The sequence below is a fragment of the Zea mays genome, chromosome 2 (genome assembly GCF_902167145.1).
Source record: "Zea mays cultivar B73 chromosome 2, Zm-B73-REFERENCE-NAM-5.0, whole genome shotgun sequence".
NCBI classification, from domain to species: Eukaryota; Viridiplantae; Streptophyta; class Magnoliopsida; order Poales; family Poaceae; genus Zea; species Zea mays.
This window is the reverse complement of record NC_050097.1, coordinates 188,174,174-188,197,005: the sequence shown is the minus strand read 5'-3', so window position 1 is coordinate 188,197,005 and position 22,832 is coordinate 188,174,174. Positions and strand designations below refer to the sequence as shown.

The 22,832-nt window shown below is 51.6% G+C and overlaps 1 long non-coding RNA gene across 1 annotated transcript in view; it reads right to left on the bottom strand.

The window, feature by feature from the left end:
* The window catches only part of LOC103647449 (uncharacterized), a 46,060-nt gene extending 29,398 nt beyond the window's left edge, over window positions 1-16,662 (bottom strand). Inside the window, exons 1-2 of the long non-coding RNA XR_562849.4 lie at window positions 16,410-16,662; window positions 15,493-15,578 (exon numbers count right to left, since the gene is read on the bottom strand). This is a non-coding gene — a long non-coding RNA (uncharacterized lncRNA). The remainder of the gene's footprint in view (window positions 1-15,492; window positions 15,579-16,409) is intronic.
* Window positions 16,663-22,832: the final 6,170 nt, after the last annotated feature.

Sequence of the window (22,832 nt, the reverse complement as noted above, 5' to 3'; positions counted from 1 at the left end):
TTGTACAAACACTCCTCGGACCTCACAAGTCCTTTTTGCAAGTGATGCACATATTTAGGGGGAGCTGTGTTACAACTTGACCCTTTGAGACTAACCATGTGCTTGAGTTTGCTTGTTTTAGTCTCAAAGGAGGTTTGAAAGGGAAAAGGTGGACTTGGACCATGAAAGACTTCCACTGCACTCCGATGAGAGAGTAACTTATTCCAAGTTCATCTCATGTACTCTTATTGCCTTTTTACTCTTAGTTGAAGATTTTGGTGAGGCAATGGGGTTAAAGGGCCAAGATTGATCCCGTTTTGGTGCTTGATGCCAAAGGGGGAGAAAATAAAGGCCAAAGCAATAGATAGATCAGCTACCACTTGAGAAATTTTGAAAATAGTAGATTAGAGCTTTTGGTTTGTCAAAACTCTTTTGTTGTCTCTTATGTCAAAAGTTGGCCTCTTGTGGGGAGAAGTGTTGATTATGGGAAAAAGGGGGAGTTTTTGAAATCCTTGATCAAATTTCTTTGGAAAACCTCTCTTTATGTCTCTACAAGTGGATTTGACTTAGAGATAGGAATTTGAGTTTGACTTGCAAAAACAAACCAAGTGGTGGCATAGAGTGATCCATATATGTCAAATTTGATTCAAAACAACTTTGAGTTCTTAGTTGAATTGATTTTATACTTGTTCTACTTGCTTTATATTGTGTTGGCATAAATCACCAAAAAGGGGGAGATTGAAAGGGAAATGTGCCTTTGGGCCATTTCTAAGTATTTTGGTGATTTAGTGTCTAACACAAGTGCTTAAATGTAAAATGGTGGACAAAGTACAAACCAAGGATAAAGGTATGTTTCTCAGACTTAGTACATTGTTTTAGAGACTAATGTATTGTGTCTAAGTGCTGGAAACAGGAAAAATCAAATTGGAAATGTCTTGGCTCGAGCAGCCAAGAATCTGCTCAGTCTGGGAGCACCGGACTGTCCGGTGGTGCACCGGACAGTGTCCGGTGCGCCAGGCTGGTTCGAGCGAAGTAGCCGCTCTCGGGAACTTACCGGCGACGTACGGCTATAATTCACCGGACTGTCCGGTGTGCACCGGACTGTCCGGTGAGCCAACTGTCGGCCGGGCCAACGGTCGGCCGGGCGATCTGCGCGGGACACGTGGCCAAGCCAACGGCTAGAAGGGGGCACCGGACTGTCCGGTGTGCACCAGACATGTCCGGTGCGCCAACGGCTCTAAGTCAGCCAACGGTCGGCTGCGTAAGTTAAGGAAAGAAATCGGGCACCGGACAGTGTCCGGTGTGCACCGGACTGTCCGGTGCGCCAGACGATAGAAGGCAAGAATTGCCTTCCCAGATTGCTCTCAACGGCTCCTAGCTGCCTTGGGGCTATAAAAGGGACCCCTAGGCGCATGGAGGAGAACACCAAGCAATCCTACAACATTCCTAAGCACCAAGACATCGATTCCGCGCCTTTGATTCTTTGTGATAGCAATTAGAGCTCTAGTTGAGTAGTGAACTCTTTGAGTTGTGTTGTGAGCTCTCGTTGCGACTTGTGTGCGTGGTGTTGCTGTGATTTCTTGTCTTGAGTGCGTTGCTAATCCCTCCCTTGCTCCGTGCTTCTTTGTGAATTTCAAGTGTAAGGGCGAGAGGCTCCAAGTTGTGGAGATTCCTCGCAAACGGGATTGAGAAAAAGCAAGCAAAACACCGTGGTATTCAAGTGGGTCTTTGGACCGCTTGAGAGGGGTTGATTGCAACCCTCGTCCGTTGGGACGCCACAACGTGGAGTAGGCAAGCGTTGGTCTTGGCCGAACCACGGGATAACCACCGTGCCATCTCTGTGATTGATTTATTGTGGTTATTGTGTTTTGACTCCTCTCTAGCCACTTGGCAATTATTGTGCTAACGATTAACTAAGTTTTGTGGCTTAAGTTTTCAAGTTTCACATGTGCTCTCAGGGGCCACGCGCGAGAACCAGGAGAAGCTCCAGCCCATTTTGCAGGCCTTGCAGAAGTTACGAGATGGGGGCCTTACCGCCACGGGGGTCGTCGCCGCTATCCATCGTCGGAGGGTGCTCCCTTTGGCAGAGCGGCGGTTGCGGCTTGCAGAGATGAAGCCGGGGGTCGATTTGGAGGGCTCACGGATGTCCTCGACCCCCCTCTCCGCCGACGACCTCCTCAAGCGGGTAGTGAGTACGGTAGGGAGGCTGGATGCTGGCGCCCTTAGCCAGCCCGCAATGCGGCCCGACCGTGGGTATGTGTCCCTGGTAAGCGCCCGGTCCTTCTCCTGTTTTGCGTCGAGTTTTCTACGCCTTTGATTCTTACTGTTGGGATTTTTGTTCGTCCCTAGGGGTTGAGGATTTATAAACCCGTCCGGCCACCGGTCCCGGAGGACGCGGCGGACCGAGCCACGCGGAGGCTTGCCGCGGAGAAGGAGAAGAAGGACACGAAAAAGGCCCGAGCTCGCGAGAGGATGCTAGCTCGAGAAGCCTTGGAGAAGCGTCGTCGGAGGCAGGCGAGGGATGGGCTCCCGAGGGAGCCGTCGCCGGAGACGCCTGACGACGACGACGACGATGATGACGACAAAGACGATGACATCGCGGCCCAACTTGGCCTCAGCCCGGACCCGAGGCTGGGCCAGGGGTCGCCGAGCCATCCTCCAAGTGGGCTAGCACCACCAGTGCCTGGGGCCGGGACACCAAGGTCCCAATCCGAGGAGCGGAGGCAGGCCGAGGGGGTACTTGACCCCTTGGCCGAGATAATTGTTGTGACTCCGGGGGGTCAGGCCGATCCGCCTGTCCCCCAAGAGCAGGTGCCCGCGCTGGCTGCATAGGAGGACAGTCCCTCGGCCATCGTGACGACGCCTGGGCAGGTCGTTCCCTCGGCGCCTCGAGCGTCCGAGACGGAAGCGGCGCCGAAGCCGGCAGCGGGGCAACCCTCGGCAGCGCCTGCGGGGATAGGGGTCCGAGGGGCCTCCCCACAAGCACGAATGGCCTTGCCCCGGAGCAGGTAAGTATCTGAGGATACCTCTGTTTTGGTTCTTTCATTGTGTGCCTTAAACTTGCCGTCTCTCTCTTTCAGCAAGCGAAGGCAGGGCTTAGCTGGTCTGGCCCCCACGAAGGCCCTTAAGACGAAGCCGGCCTCGGCGGCCGGTGCTGCGGCGCGCCATGCCGGTTGGTTGGCCTCCGCACAAGGCGCCCTCCAGCGGGGGGCCCAGGCGGCGCGAGCTGCCATGGGGCGAGCCTCCCAGGCTGACCCCTCCATTGGAGCGGCCATCGTGTCGGGGGAGGCTGCTGACGCGGCCACGGCCCTGAGCCCGTCTGACTTGTCGTCGGCGCCGGCATCAATTCCTGCCGGGGCCGTCGCTGATTCGCCCGCGGAGCCGCCCGTCGCCGCCGACGTCAGGATGGTTGAGGCGCTGCCGCCCGTGGTCATCCCTGACCTCCCCGTTCTTGGCCATGAGGGGGCGGCCGTCGTTGCCAAGGTTGGTGATTGGAGGCTCGCCACCTTAGCCGAGGAGAGGCCCAGTACGTCGACGGCGGTGGTACCCGATGCATCGGCTGCAAGGGGACCCGACGCCTAGGTGGAAGGGCGTGCAGAATCGTGGCCTGTCCTGGGGAACAGCGGCCTTATCCTTGTGCAGCTCAATCCCAATGAGTGGTGTGGGCAGCCGCTCCAGTTCTGGGGCCGCGGCACCCCGGAGCCCCTTCTCTTCCTCAACGATGAGTTGGAGGAGAAGGCTCGGGATAGTTTCCGTGAGTATACCGAGGCGGCGATGAGGTCGCTTTGGTCGACCATGGAAACCCTTTCCAGAGACGTTCCCAGGGTTTTCCAGGTAAGGATCTAGACGTACACCTTGCGTGACCAGGGCATTCTTTGTGACATCTTGTTTTCCTTCCTCAGGAGCTCGCGGACGCAAGCACCGCCAAGTCGATGTTCATCCGCCGCGAAAGCGACGTTTGGGAGTCGCTGCGATCCCAGCGGGCTGCGCTTGCCGAGGCCAATGAGCACCTTACCCAACAGAGCGCCGAGGCGGCGGACATTCGATTGCTCTGCGACGGGCTGAAGTCGGAGGCAGCAGCGGCGCGGACAGAGGCAGAGTCGGCACGAGCGGAGGCTTTGTCGGCCCGGGAGCTGGTGGCTTCCCAGGCCGAGGAGATGCGGCAGCGGCAGCTGGAGCTTGGCCAGGCTATCGGCGAGCGGGATCAATCTCGGAGCCAAGCTGCCGAGGCCGTGAGCCGGGCTGAGGCCCTTAGGGGTCAGCTGGTTGAGGCTACGGAGCGGCTAGCCGAGGCGTCCGTTCGGGCTGGGACCCTTGCGGAGAGCCTGGCCGAGGCCGTCGGGTCTGCCCAGTCCGCCCAAGTCGAGGCCTCGCAGCAGCGTGCCCAGGCCGAAGGTATGTTTTGCCCGCTTTGTGACTTTGTTTATGTCTCCATTCTTCTCCTTGCGTCTAAAGAATGTTGTCCTGCTGTCTGCAAGGTTCGAGACGGCTCTTAACGAGACCGTCAAGAACTGCAAGGCGCTTGCCCAGGCGGCTGAGCAGAAGGAGGCCGATCGTGTGGCCATGTCCGAGGCCGTCTTAGCTCTTTGTCAGGCCTTCGGCCTTGACGGTGTCCCCTCGGGTAGCTCCCCCCAGAGTCATCTGCGGGCCTTGGGCGACCATGTGCGCAGCAGACTCCGCGGGGCGCTGCACCATGGCGTTAGGCGGCCTTCGCCATGCTCGCTTCCCACTACGACGTGGATCTGGAGCGGGTTAGCGAGGGGTACTGCTTACCCGATGATGAGGAGGCTGCCTTAGCCGAGGTCCAGAGGCTTGACGCGGCTGTCGAGGGCCCAAGCGCGATGTTGGCATCCTCCTTTGAGGTGGAGATCCTTCTGCCCGTGTCGCCGTCTGAGGTCGGGCCAGATTCTGCCGAGGGTGGAAACGACGCCGAGGGTGCCGCTCCTCCCCCTGCCGATGTCTGAGCCTGCAAGAACAATTTGTTCTAAGTATGCGTATGTTTTTTGTGGCCGCCGAGGCCTAAACATTTTAATCGTCGAATTATAAAGCTGTGTTTTCTTTTCTCTTGTTTCGAGCATTAAGACTTGTTCGGTAGCAGAATCCCTTGTCTGAGCGTGAGTCACTTTTCGCGAAAGGTGATGAGTGAGGTATCCGTATCCCGGAGGCGTAGGAGTCCCTCGGCTCGGTCGGCCTTGCCGCTTACGTGTTCTCTCGTCGTTTTTAGGATTTCGTTATCGACATAGTCGGAAAGCACGAAAGTCGTTTTGGTAGAAGAGTTTTCGAGCGTTAGGACTTGTTCGGTAGTAGAATCGCTTATCCGATCGTGAGCTACTTTTTGCGGAAGGTGATGAGTGAGGTATCTGTATCCCAGAGGTGTAGGAGTCCCTCGGCTCGGTCGGCCTTGCCGTTCAAGGTCTCTCTCGCTCGTCATTAGGATTCTGTTATTGATGCAGTCGAAAAGCGCGAAAGTCGTTCTAGTAAAAGACTTTTCCGAGAAAAATTTTGACGCAGAGGGTTCCCCCTTCTAGCCCCCGAGGGAGGGTCGGGCTTTGCCGAGGCAAGGCTGATCCTTCCTTGATGGTTAGACTTTATTCATGCATGTATAGAAAGCGAGATACATGAACGACTTGAAACATTTTAAGGGTAAAAGCGACGTAGCTGTTCAATGTTCCAAGCGTTGCTGTAGACCTCGCCTTGATCGTTGGTCATCTTGTATGTCCCGGGCTTCAAAATCTTGGCGATGATGAAGGGCCCTTCCCAGGGAGGAGTAAGCTTGTGGCGCCCTCGGGCGTCTTATCGCAGCCGAAGTACCAAGTCTCCCACTTGGAAGCCTCGGGGCCGAACCCTTCGGGTGTGGTAGCGTCGCAGAGACTGCTGATACCGCGCCAAGTGTAGTATGGCCACGTCCCGAGCCTCTTCCAGCTGGTCCAATGAATCCTCTCGGTTGGTCTGGTTGCTTTGGTCGTCGTAAGCCTTTGTCCTCGGAGAACCGTATTCCAAGTCCGTGGGTAAGATGTCCTCGACCCCATAGACTAGGAAAAATAGCGAGAAGCCCGTGGCCCGGCTCGGCGTCGTCCTCAGACTCCAAACCACCGAGGGTAGTTCTTTTATCCATCGCTTGCCAAACTTGTTGAGGTCGTTGTAGATCCTCGGTTTTAGTCCCTGCAAAATCATACCGTTGGCGCGCTCCACCTGCCCATTTGTCATTGGGTGAGCTACGGCGGCCCAGTCCACACAGATGTGGTGGTCTTCGCAGAAGTCCAGGAACTTCTTCCCAGTGAACTGTGTGCCATTGTCGGTGATGATGGAGTTTGGGACCCCGAAGCGATGGATGATATTTGTAAAGAACGCCACCGCCTGCTCGGACCTGATGCTGGTTAAGGGTCGGACCTCGATCCACTTGGAGAATTTGTCGATGGCGACCAGCAGGTGCGTGAAGCCCCCAAGTGCCTTCTGTAAGGGACCGACGAGGTCCAGACCCCATACGGCAAATGGCCAAGTGATGGGTATTGTCTGCAGGGCTTGAGCGGGCAGGTGCGTCTGTCTCGCGTAGAATTGACACCCTCGGCAGAAGCGTACAATCCTAGTGGTGTTGGCCACCGCGGTCGGCCAGTAGAAACCTTGTCGGAAAGCGTTTCCCACGAGGGTCCGAGGTGCTGCATGGTGACCGCAAGCCCCTGAGTGAATTTCTTGTAACAACTCTTGTCCTTGGGCGACGGATATGCCTCGTTGGAGGATGCCCGAGGGGCTGTGGTGGTACAACTCGTTTTCATCACCCAGCAAAACGAACGACTTGGCGCGCCGAGCCAGTCGCCGAGCTTCGGCCTTGTCGAGGGGCAGCTCTGCTCGGAGGAGATATTGCAGGTACGGGGTCTGCCAGTTTGGTTTGGCGCAACCCCATTCCGCTCTCCCTCGATGCGCAAGGCCTCACCCTCGGCGGCCGATAGTACCTCGGGCTGGGCCGAGGTCTCGTCGGGTTCGGGCGCGTCGTCGAGTTTCACGGATGGTTGATATATGTCCCTGGAGAAGACGTCCGGGGGAACCGTCGTCCGCCCCGAGGCTATTTTAGCCAGCTCATCCGCGATCTCGTTGTACCGCCGAGCAACATGGTTGAGTTCCAGCCCATAGAACTTATCTTCCAAGCGCCGAACTTCGTCGCAATAGGCCTCCATTTTTTGATCGCGGCAGTGGGAGTTCTTCATGACTTGGTCAATGACAAGTTGCGAGTCACCCCGAGCGTCGAGGCGCCGAACCCCTAGCTCGACAGCGATGCGCAACCCATTAACCAAAGCCTCGTACTCGGCCACGTTGTTTGACGCCAGAAAATGGAGGTGCAGCACGTAGCGCACATGTTTTCCGAGGGGTGAGATGAAGAGCAAGCCAGCACCTGCTCTTGTTTTCATCAGCGACCCATCGAAGTACATGGTCCAAAGTTCGAGCTGGATTGGAGCTGTCGGCAATTGGGTGTCGACCCATTCAGCCAGGAAGTCTGCCAAGACTTGAGATTTTATGGCCTTCCGAGGGGCGAATGAAAGTGTTTCGCCCATGAGCTCCACTGTCCATTTTGCTATCGTACCCGAGGCCTCTCGGCACTGGATGATCTCTCCCAGGGGGAAGGATGACACCACAGTCACCGGATGAGACTCGAAGTAGTGTCGCAACTTTCGCCGTGTCAGAATTACTGCGTACAGTAGCTTCTGGATCTGTGGGTAGCGGATCTTGGTCTCGGATAGCACCTCGCTAATGAAGTAGACCGACCTCTGGATGAGCAGTGCATGCCGCTCTTCTTGTCTCTCGACTACGATCGCGGCGCTGACCACCTGAGTGGTTGTGGCTACGTAGACCAAGAGGGCTTCTCCCTCAGAGGGGGGCACCAAGATGGGCACGTTTGTAAGGAGTGCCTTTAAGTTTCCGAGGGCTTCCTCGGCCTCAGGGGTCCAAGTGAAGCACTCGGACTTCCTCAAGAGGCGGTACAAGGGCAATCCCTTCTCGCCGAGGCACGAGATGAAGCGGCTCAGAGCCGCAAGGCATCCCATGACCCTTTGTACTCCTTTTAAATCCTTGATGGGTCCCATGTTGGTGATGGCCGTGATTTTCTCCGGGTTGGCCTCGATGCCTCGCTCGGAGACGATGAACCCTAGGAGCATGCCTCGGGGGACTCCGAAGACACACTTCTCGGGGTTGAGTTTCGCGCCCTTTGCACGCAGGCACCCGAAAGTCACTTCGAGGTCGGAGAGGAGGTCAGAGGCTTTCCTTGTCTTGACAACGATGTCATCGACATAAGCCTCGACCGTTCTGCCGATGTGTTCTCCGAACACGTGGTTCATGCACCTTTGGTAGGTTGCACCTGCATTCCTCAAGCCAAATGGCATAGTAGTATAACAATACATGCCAAAAGGTGTGATAAAAGAAGTCGTGAGCTGGTCGGATTCTTTCATCTTGATTTGGTGATAACCTGAATAGGCATCGAGGAAAGACAGGGTTTCGCACCCAGCAGTGGAGTCCACAATTTGATCGATGCGAGGCAGAGGGTAGGGAACCTTTGGACATGCTTTGTTTAAACTAGTGTAGTCTATGCACATCCTCCATTTCCCACCCTTTTTCTTTACAAGCACAGGGTTAGCTAACCATTCTGGATGGAATACCTCTTTGATGAACCCCGCAGCCATCAGCTTGTGGACCTCCTCGCCTATGGCCCTGCGCTTTTCTTCGACAAAACGGCGCAGATGCTGCTTCATGGGTCGGGCGCCGGCTCGGATGTCTAGCGAGTGCTCGGCGACATCCCTCGGTATGCCTGGCATGTCCGAGGGACTCCACGCAAAAATTTCGGCATTTGCGCGGAGAAAGTCGACGAGTACTGCTTCCTATTTGGGGTCGAGCTCAGAGCCGATCCTGACTTTCTTGCCGGCATCGTTGCTGGGGTCGAGAGGGACAGATTTAACCGCCTCGGCCGGTTCGAAGTTGCCGGCGTGGCTCTTCGCATCTGGCGCCTCCTTGGAGAGGCAATCCAGGTCGGCGATGAGGGCTTCGGACTCGGCGATGGCCTCAGCGTACTCCACGCATTCCACGTCGCACTCGTAAGCGTGGCGATACGTGGAGCCGATGGTGATGGTTCCGTTGGGGCCCGACATCTTGAGCTTGAGGTACGTGTAGTTGGGGACGGCCATGAACTTGGTGTAGCACGGTCTTCCCAACACCGCGTGATAGGTCCCTCGGAACCCGACCACCTCGAACCTGAGGGTTTCCCTACGGAAGTTGGAGGGAGTTCCGAAGCAGACGGGTAAATAAAGTTACCCAAGGGGTAGGATGCGCTTACCAGGGACGATCCCGTGGAAAGGTGCTACACCGGCCCGGATCGTGGACAAATCGATCCCCAAGAGCCCTAGGGTCTCGGCGTAGATGATGTTGAGGCTGCTGCCTCCGTCCATGAGGACCTTGGTGAGCCTAGCATTGCCGATGACAGGGTCGACGACGAGAGGGTACCTTCCTGGGCTCGGTACGCAGTCGGGGTGGTCGTCTTGGTCGAAGGTGATGGGCTTGTCGGACCAGTCTAGGTAGACCGGCGCCGCTACCTTCACCGAGCAGACCTCCCGGTGCTCCTGCTTGCGGTGCTGAACCGAGGCATTCGCCACCTGTCCGTCGTAGATCATGAAGCAGTTGTGGACCTCCAGGAACTCCTCTTCCTTGTCGCCCCCTTCTTGTTGTCGCCTTGGTCTTTGCCACCTTCTGCCGAGGGTCCAGCTTTGATGAAGTAACGCCGGAGCATGTCGCACTCCTCAAGGGTGTGCTTGACAGGACCCCTGTGATAGGGGCACGACTCCTTCAGCATCTTGTCGAACGTGTTGGCCCCTCCGGGAGGTTTCCGAGGATTCCTGTGCTCGACAGCAGCGACAAGATCCACGTCAGCGGCGTCGCGTTTTGCTTGCGCCTTCTTCTTGGCCTTCTTCTTCTTGCCACGTTGGTCGGACGCCTCGGGGGCATCTTCCTTCTGTCTTCCCTGAGGCTGCTTGTCCTTCCGGAAGATGGCTTTGACTGCCTCTTGACCAGAAGCGAACTTGGTGGCGATGTCCATCAACTCGCTCGCCTTGGTGGGAGTCTTGCGCCCCAGTTTGCTCACAAGGTCTCGGCAAGTGGTGCCAGCGAGGAATGCCCCGATGACGTCCGAGTCGGTGATGTTGGGCAGCTCGGTGCGCTGCTTCGAAAACCGCCGGATGTACTCTCGCAGGGATTCCTTTGGCTGCTAGCGGCAGCTTCGGAGATCCCATGAGTTCCCAGGGCGCACGTACGTACCTTGGAAGTTTCCAGCGAAAGCCTTGACCAGGTCGTCCCAATCGAAGATCTGCGCAGGAGGCAGATGCTCCAGCCATGCCCGGGCAGCATCGGAGAGGAAAAAGGGGGAGGTTGCGGATGATGAGGTTGTCATCGTTCGTCCCTCCCAGCTGGCATGCCAGCCGGTAGTCCGCAAGCCACAACTCTGGCCTTGTCTCTCCTGAGTACTTGGTGATGGTAGTCGGGGCTCGGAACCGAGCCGGGAACGGCGCCCGTCGTATGGCCCGACTGAAGACTCGCGGACCTGGCGGTTCGGGTGAGGGGCTCCGATCCTCCTCACTGTCGTAGCGTCCTCCGCGCCTGGGGTGGTAGCCTCGGCGCACCCTTTCCTCGAGGCGGGCTCGACGGTCGCGGCGGTGCTGCTCACTGCTGAGGCGGTCCGGGGCTGCAGGTGTCCCGTCCCGTGTGCGCTCGGTGCGGACCGAGGCCTCTCGCATGCGTCGGGAGGACGTTGCGTGATGCTCCGAGGGGCACCCTCGCCTTCGGGAGGCGGAGCTCTCGGCTTGTCGGACAGCGGCGTCTTCCAGGAGGCCCTTGAGCTCGCCCTAGATGCGTCGCCCCTCGGTGGTGGATGGCTCCGGCATTGTTCGGAGTAGCATCGCCGCTGCAGCCAGGTTCTGGCCGGCCCCGCTGAAGGCCGGGGGCAGCCCCGCCCTGGCATCGTCAACGATATAGCGCTGGACGTCCCGGGCCCGATGACGCGCTCCTCCAGCGAGTGCCCGACCTGCCCATTCCTGCTCGATGTTTTGCCGGAGCTGCACAAGTCGCGCTGCTTCTTCGTCGAGCTTGACCTGCACCTCGCGGAGTTGCTCAAGCTGTGTGTCCTGACCCCCCGCAGGGACTGGGACCACAGCTAGGGCTGGAAAAAAAGCTCGAGGCTCGCGAGCTGGCTCGGGCTCGATCAGGCTCGACTCGGCTCGGTGAGGCTCGCGAGCCTAAACGAGCCCGAGCCGAGCCTAATTCTGCGGCTCGCTACACTAACGAGCCGAGCCGAGCCGGCTCGGTGAGGCTCGCGAGCCGGCTCGAGGCTCGGTCCAAACTACTGCTTACTCGAATCTCTGTTGACCAGTGTGTAATTGTGTTGTTTTGGTCACAACTCACAAGGAACTAGAGTGCAAGGACATAATTGTTTATTACATGGAACATATTCTGCTTCAAATTTGAGCTAATGACTATAATTAATGTTGTTGAGTACTTGAGTGTACAGGCTCGCGAGCCGAGCCGAGCCGGCTCGCGAGCCTATATCGAGCCGAGCCGAGCCTCATTACCGAGCTCGCTAAGTGACCGAGCCGAGCCTGGCTCGGCTCGCTATACCACCGAGCCTCACCGAGCCGAGCCGAGCCTGGCTCGGCTCGGCTCGTTTCCAGCCCTAACCACAGCTAGCTCCCGCGGGATCTCAACGCGAGACATAGGCACAAGGGCGTTGTCATCTTCCGGCATACCGTGGTGGTTGTCTCCGTCGTGATCCCCCTGATCGATGTGGAAACACTCGCGACTTGGGCCATGACCCTCGTCGTCGAGGCTGTGGTCATCGTCAGAGCAGCCGAAGAGGCAGTAGTCACATGCGGACATGAAGTCTCGCACGACACTGGGATCACGGAGTCCGGAGAAATCCCAACCGAAGTCGGGACCGTCCTCTTCCTCGGAACCCGCGAGTTCGGAGGTTGAGACGACCGTCAGTCGGTCCCAGGTTGACCACATATGGTACCCTGGAAGGTTAGGATATGCCCTCGCGAAAGCGCTCACCGAAGCGGGGTCGCTCGACGGATCGAAGCTGAATTTAAAAGGAACAGGGTGGAAAACGGACGGTACCTCTTGATCGATGGACGGTGGTGAAGTCGCGTCAGGGACGGAATGCACCGTTATCTCAGGTACGAGGCTAACGTCCAACAAGTCCTTCGCGAGGGTGCTGGTGTCATCCGTCCGCTTGGGGTTGGCACGTTGCGGGGAAACGACACCCGTCGTTGTCTCAGGCGCGAGGACAACACCCGACATGTCCCCCGCAGGGGTGCCGGCATCGTCGACTCACTCTGGTCCGACAGCCGACGAGGTGTCGCCTCCTGCCTGGCCACGGTTACCCCGTCTCCTCCTCCGGCGAGGAGGGTGGCGGGGCAAACCTGGGTGTCCCTCTTCTGCCACGGGGGGAAGTCGTCGTCGAGCTCGCTGCCGCCGGGCGAGCCGACGATCGTCGTTGCTGTCGCGCTGCGAGGGGAGGAGTATCATGTCGTAGCTGCCGTCGAGGGACATGAACTCGAGACTCCCGAAGCGAAGCACCGTCCCCGGCTGAAGTAGCTGCTGAAGGCTACCTATCTGGAACTCAACGGGAAAGTATTCGTTAACACGCAGCGGTCCCCTACATGGCGCGCCAACTGTCGGCGTTTTGGACCCGCGAGGACCGTCAACCGACCAGTGAATTTGTTGTTGTGTGCCCCTGCCCAGATGGGTTGATGCAAGATGGAACACAAGCGGGGGGATGAGGCTTATATTATCTTGCACCGGGGTGCTCGTAGTAGGGGTTACAAGCATCGCGAGAGAGCGAGGGCGAGAGAGAGAGAGAGAGAGAGAGAGAGAGAGAGAGAGAGAGAGAGAGAGAGAGAGAGAGAGAGAGAGAGAGTCCCTGCGTGTGTCCGTCTCTGCCTGTCTCATCTACCCCGCGTCCCTGTGTTCCCCTTCTCTCCAAGTGTGTCAACGTCTGTCTGTGTCCATCCCCCTCCCTTAGGAAGGCCCTGGACATCCCCTTTTATAGATACAAGGAGATGCCCAACTGTACAATGAGGGTGTAGCTATGTGATAACGTGGCTGTCGGGGGAGTGCCTTGAGCCCTGTACATGTGTGCTAACGTGGCTGTCGGGGGAGTGCCTTGAGCCCTGTAGAAGCATGGCTGGAGGTGCGATATGGATGCTGCTGACGTTCCCTTGCTTCCGTAGGAGGTTAAGAGCAATCCGACGTCATGGGCGCACGCGGGGAACCATCATTACCTGTTACCGGAGTAACCTTAGATGGGACACCGGTCTTGTTCCTTCGTAGCCCGAGGCAGCTAGCTAGGAGTAGGGTAATGATGTATCCCCTGTAGCATAGTCGGTCCGAGGCTGAGGTCGGGTGAGGCGGAGACTTCTCCTGAGGCCGAGGCCGAGGCCGAGGTCGGGCGAGGATGTGACTCCTCCCGAGGCCGAGGCCAAGGCCTGGGGTCGGGCGAGGCGGAGACCTTCTCCCGAGGCCGAGGCTGAGGCCGAGGCCTGAGGTCGGGCGAGGCGGAGCTCCCTGTTGCGCCCGAGGCCGAACTCGTGGGAGATCGTGACTCAGTTTTACCCTGGTGGTTGGCATGGTAGTCGGAGCGGGGCGAACAACGCTGTTTTCCTGTCAGATCGGTCAGTGAAAGGGCGAAGTGACTGCGGTCACTTCGACCTTGCCGACTGAGGCACGCGTGTCAAGATAAGGTGTCAGGTGATCCCTGCATTAACTGCGCATGCGATACGGTCGGTGGGTAGGGCGATCCGGCCGAGGTCGCTGCACGACAAAGTCTGCCCGAGCTGGGCTTCGGGTGAGCCGAGGGTGCGTCTGCTGACTGAGGGAACCCTCGGGCGAGGCGCGAATCCGTCCAGGACTAATGTTCCCGCCCGAGGCTGGGCTCGGATGAGATCGCGTCCCTTGGTAGACGTGGCCTTGACTTGGACCGCGCTCTATCAGCCGTGTATGGTTTGTTCTGAAGATGTGTTCCAGCCAGATTAAGGAAGATTGGGGGTACCCCTAATTACGGTACCCGACAGATCTCGAGTCGATATAATTTATTCTACATAGAGGGCAAGCATAAAAGTAAATTTTCCCAACCTAAGCAAGGGGTGAGGGGATGCTAGAATCTTAAAGCTCACTGGTGTTTGGGATTACAACTTTTTTCTCATTTATATTCATCATTTGTTGAGTAGCAAGAGGACAGTATATTACACACACTATGGTCTGAACCTCTCTAACTGTTTGCACCATGGCTCCTATTTGTGCCCCGGTTTAGCATGAACACCAACTTGCCGAGCTACCTCCTAACTTGGTACTTGGTACACTTTGTACCTGACATTGTTACACAACGACAACTACTATACGTTTATTACAATGCATATATGAATAGGTACTGTATGGAACAATAAGCTAAAGTTTAGATGAGCATAAGCAATTGTACTCATCACTTATTAGACAATTAGTAATTTGTAGTACAACAAGATGAATAAACTATCGTATGCATGAATTAATTCAAAACCTTTGTCTACAAAATTCAATCTACGGGGTAAGACAGCTCGGGACATTACGTTAGAAGATCTTCTCACGCAAATCGAGAAAACCACCGAACTTCTGTCCCACCCACACATAGCACTACAGTAGACCGTGTGAGAACGACAACGACCGGGGACCGAGCCTTAGACATGTACTCTGGTGTGGGATAACAAGGTTTTTTTACCCTAATCTCAAATTTGCTCCCACACGGAGTTGAATTTAGAACCTGAGGAGTGCTACTTAGACCACCTAACCAATTCAGCTAGAGCCCTTTCACACCTCTTTGTCTAAAAACACTAATTTCATGTATTGTAAGTTCTACAATAATAGCAGATAATTTCAGCAGATTGTCTAAAATTAGCGTCAAGGAGCTTATTAATCCATCGAATGATGCATTCGGTCAGGACAAACAGAGACCGATTTATCTAAGCTGAACGAAAGTCGATGTACGAACAATGAGACTAGCTCACTAATACAAAGAAGTTTTATATATAGAGTCGATTCGTAATCTATTTTCACTGGCGCTTTTCTGAGCCGCCTACAATATAGACCAGTAGAAATAGTTCTGTCCACATGTTTTTCACCAGCGGTTCACTTAAGACAACCACTGATACAAATTTGTTTTCAGAAGATATAAACCATTTTTTAAAAATAGCAAAAAAAATTAATCGGGAGAGACCATCAAACATGTGGATCTACCGACTCCCATGCTGTTGTTGTTCAAGGCTTTTTGAACACTCGATTGCCTCTCTAACTACCGAAATTCATGCGCTATGTGGCCAGTTGGATTCGAAGTAGAGCAATCTATGACATGCCTGTATCAGGCCTAGTCCTGAGACTTACAATAAGAGAGACTAAAAATATGGTCTCTTAGTATAAAAATCAAAATATGTGTCAATATATACATAAAAAAGAGCGTACCTAGTGCCGTAAGTTTCCCGCACCGTACGTGATCTGAGGAAGGGTATCTTTAAACACCTTCCGCTTACAGACGATAGGATGAATCGCTGCACCAGACCCGCCCTTATGTCAATATATACATAAATGTAAAAAAAATTACAAATAAAAAGACCAAAATGGCACTGAATTACTGAAGAGTCACGACAGATTGATGTATGGACTATATTTATAATAGAACAAGAGGATACACGGGAAAAGGGGGGCTACTGAATAACAAAATCATTTGATAGTATCAATTCCTCAACAATAAAGTTTTAAGAAAAATAAAGATCATAGGCAGTCAATCTTTGTCGTTCTTTTTATCGTACCGTGTCCAGCAGATCACTCTGTATTCAAAATACTTTTTTACAATGCATAATGTGAAGTTTTAAATAAGAGATAAGATGGGTAAGCTGTTAAAAATAATCTCATACACAGTGAGCACATTCACTAAGCTAAAAGGCACAACCGTACGGGCAAACTTAGAATCTCCTATATGATCGGGGATTAACTTAAATCCCACAAAAATCAGAGAAAAATTGAACGAATACTACCACCACACAAGTTCACGCAACAAGCAAGAAGTAAATCCACACAGCTCACAACTGAGAGAACCAACATTTGGATTTTGGACTCAGGCGACGTCGTTGAAGTGACAATCCCACTGCATTGCTACTGCTACATACTAGTATGACCTTGTGTTTTCCGGGGCCAAGAACGGCCACTACCCCTCCCCTTCAGGGCCAGCCCTGCCTGTATGCAGTTTTTAATAAATACAACGAATCTCAAATGAAGACATCTCAGCACAGGTAAACGCCTTCGCAGACTTTATACACGTCGACCAAAAGTCCAAAACCCTAATAGTAACTCAAATTTCAACAGATTTGAGGAGAGTTCACCGGTTAGTTGTTGTCTGCTTGCTCCCACTGTCCAACCAACTGGAGCCATGGTGCTCCGTCCTTTCGAAGTGGCTCGTGGAATGGAGCAGGGGGGGGGGGGGGGGGGGGGGGGGTACGGCGCCTGCTGCGTGACGGCGGAGCGTGGCAGCGGCGAGAGAGCAAAATTAAGGGAGATGGCGGAAGTGGCGCGTGGAGTGGGGCTGTGGGGGACAGCGCCTGCTGTGTGAGGGCGGGGCGAGAGAGAGGATAAGATGGCAGTGCGTGAAAATTTTGGGGATGGTTTTTATCGGAAGAAAGAGGGAGTGCGCTGCGTCAACGGGAGAAGAACCAAACGTTGTGGGGACGATTTGTTTTTGGAGGTTTGAGCGAGCTAGGCATTCTTGGATGTCTGAATTATAAGTTGGATTGTAACTGAGGGTATGTTTGTTTCTCCCCTATATTATACTAGGTAAGTAGCCGTGCGTTTCAACGAAAAAAAATAGTGTAACAATAACATATGTATGGTTATATGTTGTGTTGTTAATTAAAATTAAGTTGTATCTGAACTTTGTAGTGACAATTGGTTGTAACCTTGAAGGCTGAAAATTGATGTTGTTCTTGATCCTAACCACACTCCAGACTTGCTTGCCAGGTTCATTTGTAAGTTCAAAATTATAGACCAAAATTAGGTGAAAAGACCAGCTAAATGGAAATTTTCTTTTCTCAGTAAACTGCATATTTGCCTTCGCCTGTAACTATCCATTGTTTTAATCTCTATATAAGAACAGTCATGCGAAGTTTGTCTATTAAAAAAAATCCATCGCTATAATAACAATACCTTTTTTGCTGCTTTAGCATTATTGTCCATCAATCCTTCAATTCAGTGTTGTATCTTGATGTCTGAGGGTAAGAACGATCTTCGTTGCACCCAGTAGTCTTGATTGAAAGAAGTGTATACTGCTGCACTTCTCAGAATTTATGGACATTTCTCTGAACCTGAATCTGAAAAAACATAGTTGATCATTATTGAGAACAAATGACATATCAGAATTGTTGCTACCCTATTATTTGAGCATAATGACGTAGTCACATGGATGCAACTTGCGAGCCAATTTTGAGCCAAGCCAAGCCTACTCCTTCAGCTCGTTGAGTGGCGGCGACTGGTTGGGGGCCAGAGGACGCGGACATGCGAGGGGGCCGGGCGGAAGACGCAGACGATGGCGTTTTCTAGGCAAACGAGTGAGGGTATCGAGTGCAGGTCGATTAGGAAGAAATGCATGGGGTTTTCTGTAAACGGATGATGCAGGACGACCGCTAAACCGTCGAAACTGGTGCTTTTATAATAGTATAGATATAGAGATTAGTGGATCGAACAGCCCCACATACGATGCGATTTCGATGCACGAAAAAGGACGACCTAGGGAGCGGCTGCTCGGCCACACGATGGCGAGGATCGACTTATGGGTTCAAGTTCGCACCAGTCTATGAGAAGCGGGCTGCGGCAGAAGAAAAGAAAGAAAACAAGCAAAGGTGGGCTCGTTCTAGATAGCAAGGGAAGCATGCCAAAATTAAAGTTAGCAAAAGAAAAGAAAAAAAATACTTAACGCCTTTAAGTAATAATGGTTATCTACTCCGCCCTTTCTTCTAAAGAAATTATATACACGACCCTTTAAAGTACTATAACAAATTTTTTGAAAAACATGTTGTTTCTCCATATTGGTCCTATTTTTTAAAAACTATGATATGACATGAGTCGATATATCTGCACGTCTATTTTAGTTGACGAAAGAGGATCAATCAAAGCCCAAATGTCCCTGAGCGCTGTCGTTGTTCTGCCAGAAAGAAAGGGTCTCTTTTGCCAACCTCAGAATCAGCCATGAAGTTGCATGAAAAAAATTATCAGCTTTTGTCTAATTTTTTCGGCCCTCTCGACACTTTCTAGTGGATCATGTGTTTCGGCTAAGTGCAACATCGACTACTGCTCGAACTGGAATAAAGTAGGAGGCATCGCATAATGCCGCAGCTGCTGCATGGACGAATACAATGATGCACCGTCCAGTCCAGTCAGTAACCGTACGTGAAACACGAGCAGAGAGAGCATCGAGATTGGCGAACCACCACACATTATGTTTATGCATAACACGAACCATCAACAAACATGATACTCATATATAATCAATCATCGAAGCCCACAGCAGGAGCAGAAGAGCATATGCATCAAGCAAAGGTTCATACATCACTCGTCACACTTAGTCTAACAAACAATGGCTTCTTACACATATACCAACGCTGCCACTTAATGTAGCATCGCACATTACATACATTAATAACCAATGTGTTATATTGTCATGAAAATAGAATGGAAACACAAATACTCACACAGGCATCACAGAAGGGCCTCTTATTTCAAGAAACTTCAGTCCCAATCACTTCCCTTATTATGACAGGAGCTCCTCCTTGGGGCCTAGCCACACATTTTCCTGTTCTTGCCAACAGAGAAGGAACTGTAATTAGTTGACAAGACCCATCTATCATCTTATAACAGAGTATGATGGCATTACCGAATTCAAAAGGTCAGATTAGTTAATGTAGTTTACTGCTGTATATATAACATTGATGATGATATTTTGCAACATCTCAGATCTTATACAGCTTATTCTTTTCCTGTCTTCTTTTGACATAAGGAGCATTTCATTTTGATAGTGTAAATCGAAATACTGTCAAGACAGCTGTTAACGAGCTTTTCAAGAACAAATCAAACTACTCAACAATTCATGACAATTGTTTATATGCAATACATCAAACTTACAAGTAGTAAAAAAAGACAATTACTACTGAAAGTGATTAATCTTTTGGAATTTCCAATAAAGACAGTTGGTGCGTAAAATATGGATGAAATAATGCTGCAGTAAGAAACTATAAATATGTGCAGATCAAATTCTAGAGAACTTATACCATGGAACAATCTTCCAGCGTGGGTTGTCTCCCTCACACCACTCCCACAGTACAAGGGTCACCCCGTCGCGCACACCACCATGGTCCTTGTCTCCATGTAAAGCATCAAAATTCGGGTAGATGTTGTTGATCATCCTAATGCAGCGGAATCCATCCCCAACGTCCCTGCTCTCTGTCCACAGGACAAACTCATGCAGGGAGTCTGGATCATGGTGGGTCAGAAGAATCTAAAAACAGTCCATTGAAGATAGCATGAGCAAGGATGAAGCAAATCTCATAAATGTTTCATTGTTCAGTTAGGAAGGCGTGAGGACACAGCCATACTACCATGACTAACATTACCAAATTATTTTAGGACAAATGACACTTTATGCAGTGTGGCATGCACATGGACACCGACATGAGCAGCATGATATGCACATGTATGCAGTCATGCAGATGTCAAACACCAAGGATAGATGCAGATCTACTATTGACAAGGTGAATGTGCTCTTTGAGAAGCTGAGAGCAGCACTAGGGGATGGTGGAGGTAGGATCTCGCCACCAGAGTAGTTAGAACCAGATCCACCACTACTATTTAGCATCGCTGCTACTGCTGGTGGTGGCGGTCGAGGAGGATGATTGGCATATGCTGGCAGAGGTGAAGGGTGCATCTTGACCACATGTTCAAGGGGTGGAGGAGGCACATGTTGTTGCCAACTCTGGTATGTTCCACCACATGGATCCTCTATAGTAAGATAGAACACCATGTGACGAAAGGTTTGTCTTTGTTTTGAAACTGCTTACAGAAAGCAACATATGAGTGAAACAGAATTTATATGGAAAAAAGTTAATGAGTTAGTTTCTCTTCCAAACAAAATAGACAGACAACAGCTAATACCATATACAATACAACATTTGGTTTAGACAGCAAGCATGACACCTATCAAGAGTACCAGGTAATGTATTTTTGAACTTAAGAAAAGTACACCATGTCAAAAGTAAAAGACTTATCCATCACAATTAAAGATTAATGAGTACAAAACATGTCGGTCCAAATTCCTTGAAATTGAAAGTAACATCTATAATATACTGAAATTAGAAATTTTCTAGAATTCATGTGCCTAAATTTAAATATAAATGCATACTGCGATGCGAATTATGGGGAGATAATAAAATTTTGCTTACCTGAATATATGAGGTACCACAAGAAGTTCCGGTGTCTCCCAGCTTAGCTCTTCAAGAGGTCTATCATCACTCTCAATAGAATCTTTGTCAAACTCGTCACTTGAGTTATCATCCTATAATAAGGGTACTTGTTAGGGATCCATACATACAGTAGAGTAAAACCCATAAAGAGATAAATTGAATAGGGGGACATAGGTGAACCCTACAATTTTGTATGGATTAATCATATAGCACAAGGAAAACATTAGATGGGATAGGAAATGTAACATGTATGTGAAAGCTAGCACATCATCACCTTCAAGTTATGAAGCTGGGCTACATAACTGTACGCAGAAGTTGTTCTTTGCAATGCTAAGCCTATTAGGGTTGAATATTGAGAGCACCTAGAGGGGGGTGAATAGGTGATCCTGTTCCCAGTTAAACTTATAGCCACAAAAACTTGTTAAGTGTTAGCACAATAGTTGCCAAGTGGCTAGAGATGAGTCCAAAACACAATAACCACAAGAAATCAAACACAGAGATGGCACGGTGTTTATCCCGTGGTTCGGCCAAGTACAAAACTTGCCTACTCCACGTTGTGGTGTCCCAACGGACGAGAGTTGCACTCAACTCCTCTCAAGCGATCCAATGATCAACTTGAATACCACGGTGTTCTTCTTTACTTTGATCTTTTCCCGTTTGCAAGGAATCTCCACAACTTGGAGTCTCTCGCCCTTACAATTGAATTTCACAAAGAAGTACGGCGTAAGGGAGGGAAGCAACACACACAAATCCACAGCAAAATGCGCACACACACTGCCAAGAATCGAGCTCAAAAGACTATATCAAAGTTCTCACTAGAACGGAGCTTGAATCACTGAGAATGACAAACGAATGCGCAAAGACTGAGTGTGGATGATCAAGAATGCTCTCAGATTGCTTGGTTATATCCTCCATGCGCCTAGGGGTCCCTTTTATAGCCCCAAGGCAGCTAGGAACCGTTGAGAGCAAATCTGGAAGGCCAATCTTGCCTTCTGTCGTCGGGTGCACCGGACAGTCCGGTGCACACCGGACACTGTCCGGTGCCCGATCTCCTTCCTAAAATGGCGCAGCCGACCGTTGCAGATCTGGGAGCCGTTGGCGCACCGGACATGTCCGGTGCACACCGGACAGTCCGGTGCCCCCTTCCGACCGTTGGCCCGGCCACGTGTCGCGCGCAGATTCCGCTGCCGACCGTTGGCTCGGCCGACCGTTGGCTCACCGGACAGTCCGATGCACACCGGACAGTCCGGTGAATTTTAGCCATACGCCGTCGGCGAATTCCCGAGAGCGGCCACTTCACACGAGTCAGCCTGGAGCACCGGACACTGTCCGGTGCACCACCGGACAGTCCGGTGTGCCAGACTGAGTTGAGTCTTGGCTGTACACAGCCAAGCCTTTTCCACCTCTTTTCTTTTCTTCTTCTTTCTGTTTCTAACACTTAGACAAGTATATTAGTATACAAAACCAATGTACTAAGGCTTAGAAACATACCTTTACTCGTGATTTGCACTTTGTTCATCCATGGGCATAAATTCACATTTAAGCACTTGTGTTTGCACTCAATCACCAAAATACTTAGAAATGGCCCAAGGGCACATTTCCCTTTCAATCTCCCCCTTTTTGGTGATTTATGCCAACACAACATAAAGCAACAAAAACAAGTGCAATATCACTTCAAATAAAACTCAAATTAGTTTTGATTCATTTTTGGCATATATGGATCATCCTTTGCCACCACTTGCTTTGTTTTTGCAAATCAAACTCAAATCTCTATCTCTAAGTCAAACACACATGTTGAAGCATAAAGAGAGTCATTCCAAATGAGATTGATCAAAGATTTCAAAAATTCCCCCTTTTTCCCATAATCACTACTTCTCCCCACAAGAAGCCAACTTTTGACAAAAGAGACAACAAAGGAGTTTTGACAAACAAAAAACTCTACTCTACTATTTTCAAATCTCTCAAGTGGTAGCTGATCCATTTATTGCTTTGGCCTTTATTTTCTCCCCCTTTGGCATCAAACACCAAAACGGGATCAATCTTGGCCTTTTAACCCCATTGCCTCACCAAAATCTTCAATTAAGAGCAAATGGCAATAAGAGTTCATGAGATGAACTTGGAATAAGTTACCCTCTCATCGGAGTGCAGTGGAAGTCTTTCATGGTCCAAGTCCACCTTTTCCCTTTCAATTCTCCTTCGAGACTAGATCAAGCAAACTCAAGCATATGGTTAGTCTCAAAGGGTCAAGTTGTAACACAACTCCCCCTCAAAATGTGCATCACTTACACAAGGACTTGTTAG